Below are 10,000 nucleotides of genomic sequence, written 5' to 3'. Positions count from 1 at the left end.
TAATATTACGCGCCTACAGCTCCCATTAGCACCTGCATAAACATTGACAATGTGTTAGAATTGTTTAGAACGCTTGTTAATGTCTCAGATAAAATCAGTGATACGGTAACCTGCGGTTAATGAACGAAGCAACAAAAGTTGCTGACGACTGACAAGCACACGATGTGGCGGCATATAGCTGGAGTTTCAAACCTTGGTGCTCAGGGAAAAAGGGGCAGAGATGATCAGGGCCAGAGCAGCATTTTAAAATCACCAAGGTCCGTGATGCGCAAAGCGCGCACCGAAACATTTTCGACATATTTAAATGAGAGGTGTGAATTACATGCCACACAAGAGATCTATTCCTGAAATTACTTTTAATGGTGTTTGAACTGAATATCATCAGTTTTGGAAAAAAAAATGTATGTGGCAAGAGTAAGAATAATTTAAGCTTGTTTAATAGTTTGATCTGGCCCAAGCAATGAGGACAAAAGATCCCCTAACCATGTAGCCTATGGAACTAAGATACATTAACAATCTGGCATCCGTTACACCTACACAAAAAAAAATTCTGGGGAAAAAAAAAAAAATCAGTATACACCACAATGTTTTAGGCAAAGTTATCCAAGGCAAACACAAGTTTAAACTTTCCACTCATAATTCATAATTAAATCTAGATCTTCCGAACTTTAACGTATCAAGAAAAAACTGCAATTTCCTGGCAACAAAATTGTGGCTAGTGAAAAGGCTGAATGGCTAGTGACTCGGGAAAACCACTAGCCACAGTGGCCGGTGAGCAAAAAAGTTTTATATATATATATATATATATATATATATATATATATATATATATATATATATATATATATATATATGAGAGAGAGAGAGAGAGAGAGAGAGAGAGAGAGAGAGAGAAACAAAAACTATGGAAATGAAAGTATTTTATGATAAGAATGTATAATCGCATTTTTACAAACTGCTACTGTAATTTTGCCAGTTTGTTTACATTCTAAACATAAATGATCTTGTCGGAGGTTTTGTACAAAGTTTTATTTATTGAATTTGCAAAAAATTATTTTAAAAAATGCTCCATTTCATAAATTCCAGTGAACGTGGATATAATAAAAGTTATTCCATTCAATCTCGTTGTACATGGCAATTTCGTAGAATAACTGTGCTAGTCTAATGAAAATTACACCATAAATTTCTGGGTTTTGTGTGTGTGATATGCTCAAGTAGGTTGTAAAGTTCACCGATAAATAAAAAACTGGTTCGAAAAATTAATTTTTGACATCTGAATTCTGTTCCCAAAAAAAAAAAAAATCACTAAAAGCTTGTCTGCCATCATTAGATTGTAGCAATTTATAGGCCAGCAGCACTGCATGTGTGATGTAATATGCGCCACTGCCTTCTTTTGTGTCCACACAGACTCTATACTATTCTCTGCAATGGCGTGTGTTCTTGATACTGATTCTTTTGAAAAAGATGATGAAAGCTCTTCAAATTCATCCTCAATCTTTGGTTGGTTGTCTGAGGACGATTTAGAACCTATAGCCATAGAGAAAGAGGTGGACGAATACGCAAGCCAAGTCGCTCATGAGGAAGAAAAGCAACAACTGCTTGAGTGGTTTTTTGGAACACAGGAAGTTAATACAGTGTACAAATCATACTTTGCTGAGTAATTTTATTTATTTTTATTTTTTTAAAACTGATTTGGTGTTCAACTTTCACAGTTATGACAAAGCAGTGTCTTTGTAATTGTCATCTTTGCAAATGACAAAATGAAGGGAAATATAGAATGTAAAATTAATATAAAGAAAAATATGGTATACATGCTGATAAACAACATGAGTAGTATAAATAAATAATATAAGAAAATACGGTACAAAAAAGTACTTAGTGCAAAATATGAGTAAACAAATACAATTATAAAAAATTAGCAGGACAAGGACAATATAATAATAGAGGACTAGTTAGATTATGACAGCACACAATTACCGTTATTTATTACTAAAATCACCGCATCTCTGCAACCATAAATGATTTTTCAAAACCTATGACCATCTTACGGTGTCCCTTTACAGACAGCTGATTTTAAGATGAATTAAAACTGTTTGAAATTTTAAGGTAAAGTCCCTACAATAATTGGCGCGAAGGAAAAGGTCATTGCAAGATTAATTTATAAAATCACTCGGTGATAAACTTCCCTGTGCATTTCTGAATCTTGTTTTTGCCTTTTTGTCCACTCAAACATGTGCGATGTTATATTGCATCTAAAAACGTGATTTCAATATCAAATGAATGAACAACGCCATTTTGTTATCTCTCTCAACTAACTCCTTGTTTTTTTTCTGTATTTATAGGCTCTAAAGAGATTCTCTCAACATGAGCAAAATGTACCATGTTCAGTTAATACCGTCTCTTCAGGGACTAATAACACATCATATCTCCCTTCCATCAAATACTGCCTGTAAACAAAAACTGTCCACAATCACTCCATTAGGTACTTCATCAGAGTGTGCTATAGCCAAAACAGCTGAAGAATCTGTCTACTGTTGTACAAATAGCAGCTCCTCTTTCAAATACTGCATCATCGGCACAAACAGAAATGGCCTTTCCATCTTCTCCTTCAACCACAGCATCTGAATTTTAGTTTTAAAAAAAAAACCTAATTGTGCACTGCTCCCACCCACTTAAAGGCAATGGTCAGAGGTGAAACGTAGAATATCAACTTTATTGTCTAAAAGAACGACCCAAAAAGCGAATTCAATCTTCCTAGTGTCTAATTTGCACCCTAAAATTGAATAAAACGGTTAAAATATACTGTTTTGCCCAATTTCCAAAGGTTTGTTTACATCTCACTTATGCGCGCTTTCACCGCCAGGGGACAGTCGTCGTGACATCATTTAAGCCAAACAGACGGGGAGCAGTCTGTTTACCTGTGAACCGAGCACACGTGTACAGACTTTGGTCGTGAGAGGTGGTGTAAAATGTCCGAAAGCGATATTGAAGTAGGAACTCTCCAAATTGAATATCGAGAGGTGAAACCATATACGTATGAACCTGTGGCCATTGCGAAGCAATCGGTGAATATGGCTCACTGGTCTGACCATGCAGCCTCGGAATCGGACAGCGACTCGGCCGACTCTGATTGCGGGGACGCCGGACCTCAACAAGACTCGTACCCAAATGATTTATTCTGGTAATTATGATAAATTCTTACTTTCGTCGTAATACTAAATAAGAGCCCTTTTGAAGAATAATTAAACCGCCCTCCCTAGTGGATATAGGTAACGATTACTTGACAGTGTGCCAGTAGGCCACATTAGCCTGCCATCTGCGGCATTATACTATTTATAGCCGACTCTAAGCGAGGAAATATCCCTTTGTCTCATTTCCACAATGATTGTACAGGATCCCTCAGGATTCTTGACTTGTCAATTGCAAGCAAAAGTAAAAATGTTTACCTCCAGTCTTCTCCTTTTTGCTTGAATGTTGCTGGTCCGTTTCTTCTTTGACTGCTTGATTTTGTTTCACGCGCACAATCTACACACTCTGCCTCATCTCCTCTTCCAGAAAAAGCCAACCCTCTGGCTTCACACACACAATCCACTCTCTCCGCCTCATCTCCTCTTCCGGAAAAAAAAAAAACAACCCTCTGGCTTCAAGCACACAATCCACTCTCTCCACCTCTTCTCCTCTTTCGGAAAAAGTCAACCCTCTCGCTCCGCCTCTTCTCCTCTTTTGGAAAAAGCCAACCCACTCGCTCCGCCTCTTCTTTTTTGGAAAAAGCCAATCCTCTCACTCCGCCTCTTCTCCTCTTCCAGAAAAAGCCAGTCCACTCTCTCTGCCTCTTCTCCTCTCTCGGAAAAAGGTAAAAACTTCTTCCTGAACAGGTCCTGTTACAGTTCACGACACAACAATAAGGCATGTTTTTTCTTTGTAAATTCCTGAACGCACGTCTGCACTCAAGCCGAACGGCACTGTAAGTAAACGGAAGTGGACTCAACTCAAGCGGTTTATTTGGCTTAAATGACGTCGCGCGCCGAGTGGTCATGAAAATAGCCAAACAGAAATTCCCCACGATCCGCGCTAAATTATTTTAGTTATTACTTATTAACAATACTTCTTGGGACCAGAAGAAAATTAGAGGGTTTTTTTTAACATATAAAGTTTCAAGTCAAGTCAAGTCAAGTGCTTTTATTTGTCACATACATTTTACATGTAGTGAAATGTTAAAGGGGTCATCAGCTCAGCATATAAATAAATAAATAAATAAATAAATAAATAAATAAGAATAAAAACATATGCAAATAAGTAACCGCACTAGAAAAGTAAAAGATGACTCCTGAAGCATGACATGTAAAAAATAAGTCTAAAATACTAATGAGTAAGTTAAAATAGCCTGGGGATAACAACAAGATAAAAAAATGTGCACAGTTAGAAAGAGGAAAATGAGTCCTCTAACACTGATATAAAAACTGTAGTAAAAGGGATTATTTAAAATGTACTGAGTTTAGCAGTCTAACTGCCTGTGGATAAAAACTCTTCCTCAGTCTCTCTGTTCGTGCATGGAGACTTCGTAGTCGTCTGCCCGAATTCAGCAGGGTGAAGAGGTTAGAGTTTGGGTGTGAGACATCCTGCATGATTTTCCTGGCCCTAGCTCCCACCCTCTTTGTGTAGGGGGGCTCTGATTGTCCGTTCCGCAGAGTGCACCACTCTCTGCAGTGCTTTCTGGTCACATGCTGTACAGTTCCCAAACCAGGCCGTAATACAGCCTGTTAGGACACTCTCCACCGCTGAGGAGTAAAATGTGGTCAAGATGGAAGGGGAGACCTTAAACTTCCTCAGTCGACGGTGTGCATTCAAATGTGCATAAAACCGTTGCCTATGAGCTTTAATGTTGTAGCACAAAATGGAAAGGGTCTACATGGTCCTAATTGATACTGTTAGAACCAGAAAAGATTGTAGTTTTATGAGCAGCTTTTTGGAGGTGAACCCTAACAAATTCCTGGCTGTTGCGCACTCACTATACAACGCATGTGTGTGTAGCTGCCTCACAACACGCCACCCGTTCTTGCCAGCTCCAGCACTGAAAGTGCGTAATTGCTGCCATTATTTAGCCTTGTATCCAAGAGTGCACTGTGAGCAAAATATCCCCTGCTAGCAACTATGTCATAACTCTGGTAAAATGCGACGGAATTGAACGAAATTGCAATATGCATATTACTGACATATAAACAAAGAATCCTGTCAAGTTTCATGAAATTCCTCCAAAAATTGAGAGAGGAGTTGATTTCAGAAGGCGAGTACCCTTCCTGAGACAGACGGATGAACATTGCCACGACATAATCCCCCTTCGGGTCTTTTGGCTAGCGGGGGATAAAAATTGTGAGGGAAGTTGATTTCAGAAAGCAAGCACACCTTGATGAATTTGCCAAAAAGTACAAGTTTGTTAATAATCAAGGGTCAAAACTCTGGTAAAATTTCCACAAATGAAATTCAATCGCAATATATGTATTACCGTCATATAACAAGCCCTTTTACCAAGCTTTGAGAAATTCATCCAAAAATTGGGAAAGGAGTTGATGTCAGAAGGCAAGCACACCTTCATGAAATGTCCGCATGGGTTTCCTCCGGGTGCTCCGGTTTCCCCCACAGTCCAAAGACATGCAGGTTAGGTTAACCGGTGACTCTAAATTGACCGTAGGTGTGAATGTGAATGGTTGTCTATGTGTCAGCCCTGTGATGACCTGGCGACTTGTCCAGGGTGTACCCTGCCTTTCGCCTGTAGTCAGTTAGGATAGGCTCCAGCTTGCCTGCGACCCTGTAGAACTGGATAAAGCGGCTAGAGATAATGAGAATTTTGTTAATCAAGGGCTGTAACTCATAAAATGTGACCGAATTTAATAAAATTACAATATGTGTAGTATATTGTACATTGTACAATTGTATTGTACAATTGTGTAGTATATAAAATAGTATAGTATTGTGTAGTATAATACCGACATACAACAATGCCTTTTGCCAAGTTCTGTGAAAGTCCTCCACAAATTGAGAGAGGAGTTGATTTCATAAGGAGAAAACACTCATTAAATTGTCAAAAGTATAATTTTGTTAATCAAGGGCTGAAACTCTGGTAAAATGTGACCGAATTTAACGAAATTACAATATGCATAGTACCGACATAAAACAATGCCTCTTGTCAAGTTTCGTGAAATTCCTCCACAAATTGTGAGGCGCTGATTCCAGAAGGTGAATACCCTTCCCGGGACGGACGGACAGACGGAAATCACCACGACAACCCCCCTTCGGGCCTTTCGGCCAGCAGGGGATAAAAAATTCAGAACTAATCATTAGTAAAAAAAATAAAAGACTAAGAACAGCTAATAAATTCAACCAACAGGCAAACCTTATGGTGCAGTGAGCTCTTCAGGATGGCACTTCTGACTTTTGTTTCCAGATTGTAAGAACTGCTTTGCGTACCAGACGTCACTCAAATCCTTCTATGTGAATTTGCCTCACAAATTTATCCTTTTCAAAACGTATGGAGCAGACACCAAACTTCAAGCCGACAGGGCAGTTGTCTCTGTCTGTACAAATCAAATCCATTCATTCTGTAAGCATCCTGCCAACTTTGGGCTATAATGGATCAAAATTCCACTTTTTTTTTTTTTTTTAAACCAACAACAGTTGAACTGCCTTGAAGGACACACCTCTTTGGAGGCATGCTTTGGTTTTAGTTTTGTGGAATTAAAAAAAAAATTTCATTTAAAACGTCCTATACTTTGCAAAGCAGACACAGCCTGAAATGCTGCGAACTTTCAAGCACTGTGCATGTGACGTCACTTCCTTTGAATTAACAGTAATTTACCAGGAATGCATTCATGTAATGGTAGACTCAAAGAGCCAAACTTTACCAACTAAATAGAACATGTTCCCGGTGTCGTATTGAAGTACAATTTAGACAGTAAACTATTTAACATGTTTAGTTTGATAAGGTATAATTTCCAGGGGTGATGTCTGTGGCAGCGGGGGCGTGGCCAAGCGTCAGGTTGTGAATGGAGGGCGGGGCCAGGGAAGGGGAGTGGCAAAGTCAATACACCTGTTGTCAATTAATGTTTTTGTGTGTGTGTGTTGGTTGCAGTGATGGTGGAGGATAGAAAATGAGGGAGAGAGCAGAGAGAAGGGAGCTCCCCGGACCAGAACATGATTGCGCACGCACATCAAGTCAAGTTTATTTGTATAGTGCTTTTAACAAAAGCGTGTCAGTGGCTTAAAGAAAAAGTGTGAGCTGAAAAGCAAACCGAAAGGAAAATAAATTTGTGTAAATATCTCCCGCCTGCCGTGCTTCACTCCACCCACATCAGGGACTTATTACAATGTCATTTTCACAAGATAGCACTTGAAAAAAATATAAAATCTCCCCCTCCTCAATACAGTACCAATCAGAGAGAAAATGGCTTTGAATCAGGACAAAATCTTTCACAGTACTGCAAAAGCAGCAGAATCCTTCAAGCAGCCCAAACTATGAGGGGTTTTGGGGATGTCAGAAGCCCTTTACACATAATATAAAGGGACAAACTGCTGGGGCTGAAAGACTAAATGCTTCTGTTACAAGTGTTAAAGTAATGTTTAGTAAACTATTACTGTTGAACTTTGTGGTATTTATAAACAATTATTAGAATGTAATTAACAGAAAGTCACACAAAGTTCAAACAATGAAATATAGTTTATCAGTTAAAAACAATGAAATCTACAAATATTTTATCGGTTATAACTTTTATATTTCCCTTCATAATTAAATACTGTATGGATGTTTTGAGATTAATGTACTGTACGTTTTCCCATCATTATTGTTTGTAACCAAATTTTTTTTTGCCTAGTCAACTTCATTTCATTTGTTAATACACATCTATTCCTGAATTTCAAGCCTGCAACATCTCATCTCATCTCATTATCTCTAGCCGCTTTATCCTTCTACAGGGTCGCAGGCAAGCTGGAGCCTATCCCAGCTGACTATGGGCGAAAGGCGGGGTACACCCTGGACAAGTCGCCAGGTCATCACAGGGCTGAAGCCTGCAACATGTTCCGATAAAAGTTAGGACGGGGCAATTTAGGGCTAGTAATGAGGTAAATCAATTAAATAATGATATTATTTGAAACAGGTGATGTCAACAGGTGATTGTAATCATGATTTGGTACAAAATCAGTATCCAGGAAAGGCCTAGTCTTTGAGGAGCAAAAATGGGCCAAGGATCTCCAGTTTGTCAACAAATGTGTGAGAAAATTATTGAATTGTTTAAAAACAAAATGTTCCTCAAAAGAAAGATACAGAGATTTGGATATTTCACCCTCTATGGTACATATCATCGTTAAATGATTCAAGGAATCTGGAGGAATTTCGGTGTGGAAAGGTCAAGGGCACAAGACTAAGTTTGATTATCTCTGATCAAAGACCCATGATCTCTGATCCTCAGACAGCACTGCATCAAGCATCATCATTCATCTATAGCTGATATACCCACATGGGCTCGGGGTTACTTTGGCAAACCTTTGTCAAGCACTACAATACAGAATTACATCCACAAATGTCAGTTAAAACTTTACTGTGCAAAAATGTGCCTTACTGCCAAATTATGCCTTACTGCCAAACTGTGTCCAGAAATGCTGTTGACTTCTCTAGGCTCACAGGCATCTAGGATGGACCATCACACAATGGAAATGTGTACTGTGATTAGACGAATCAGTATTCCAGGTCCCCCCCCCCCCCAAGATCATATCTTTTCCAGGGATATTTCAACAAGACAATGCAAAACCGCATTCTGTGTGCAATATAAAAGCATGGCTGTGGAAGAAGAGGGTGCCTGTTCCCTCTGTCCCCAACAGAGAATGTGTGGCGAATTTTGAAATGAAAACTATGACAATGACCCCATACTGTTGCACACCTTAAGACCTGTTTGCAGGAAAAATGGGACAAAATAACACCTGAAGCACTTCATCACTTTCATGTCTTCAGTCCCGAAACATCTTTTCAGTGTTGCGAGGAATGGCAACATTATAAAGTGGTAAATGCTAGGGATGCAACGGTACAGTGTGACTACGGTTCGGTTCGGTTCACGGGCCACGGTTTCGGTTCGGTATGTCAATATTGTCTCTGCTCTAACATGCAGTAGTTTTTTTTTTTTGCTTTTTCTATTTGAAAAACAAGGTACAATATTAAGTGTAAAATGTCAAATAATTAAAGGCATTGATGAAATCAAAGGGGTTTTATTATAAACATGGAGTTCCTTATCATACTTGCCCTCATAAATAGGTAATAAACATAAAATACAGTAAAGGGCAGCAATGTAGTAAAGTCACCTGAATACTGTCACCCACACAACTTAAGACCAAAAAAAAAAAAAAAAAACATAAATGAAACTATCACAGACTGTGGCCAACCACTTGTCAAATAAAAATGTACATTTTCCAAAAAAAAGTGCAATATCATCAGGATGTGTTACCTGATGAGTAGCCAAGCGTTGCAAAACAGTGTTTGCAGACCGTGTTTTGCTTGCTGACTGTCTTTGTGCCTTGTTCGTCATACTTAACACTGAAGCCAAAATGACTCCAAACTGTGGATTTGAACGAAGATGGTGCCTCTTCAAAGTTTAATCTCTCGTCTTCTTGTCCACTCGCTATGATTCTAAGTGCTATTAGAACACACGCATTCCTCTTTTACTTCCCCGGCGTCTGTTTCGGAGTGCTGATAGGCTCAAGGAAAAATTCTGAAAATCTGATTGGCTCTTGTTTCTTTGTGGGCAGGGCTTAAAGGGAGAAACCGCTTCCCCGGGGTCCTAAGCACTCTTGTGTATTGTACGCTACACAGAATACATGAGCAATGACTTTGTATTAAAAATTAAAGTTTAATGTCGCGCTTACCGAAATACCGCGGTTCGCCTACGCGTACCGAACCGTGCTGGGCGTACCGAACGGTACGAATACAATCAAAAAACCGTTGCATCCCTAGTAAATGCCT

The 10,000-nt window shown here is 39.0% G+C and overlaps 1 protein-coding gene across 7 annotated transcripts in view; it reads right to left on the bottom strand.

Moving 5' to 3' along the window:
• atxn2 (ataxin 2) overlaps window positions 1-10,000 on the bottom strand; it is a 203,780-nt gene that overhangs the window by 116,627 nt on the left and 77,153 nt on the right. The gene's annotated exons all lie outside the window — the stretch shown is intronic.

The sequence above is a fragment of the Neoarius graeffei genome, chromosome 24 (assembly GCF_027579695.1).
Source record: "Neoarius graeffei isolate fNeoGra1 chromosome 24, fNeoGra1.pri, whole genome shotgun sequence".
In the NCBI taxonomy this organism is placed as follows: domain Eukaryota; kingdom Metazoa; phylum Chordata; class Actinopteri; order Siluriformes; family Ariidae; genus Neoarius; species Neoarius graeffei.
The sequence above is the reverse complement of the archived record's forward strand: the minus strand, read 5'-3'. Positions and strand labels throughout refer to the sequence as shown.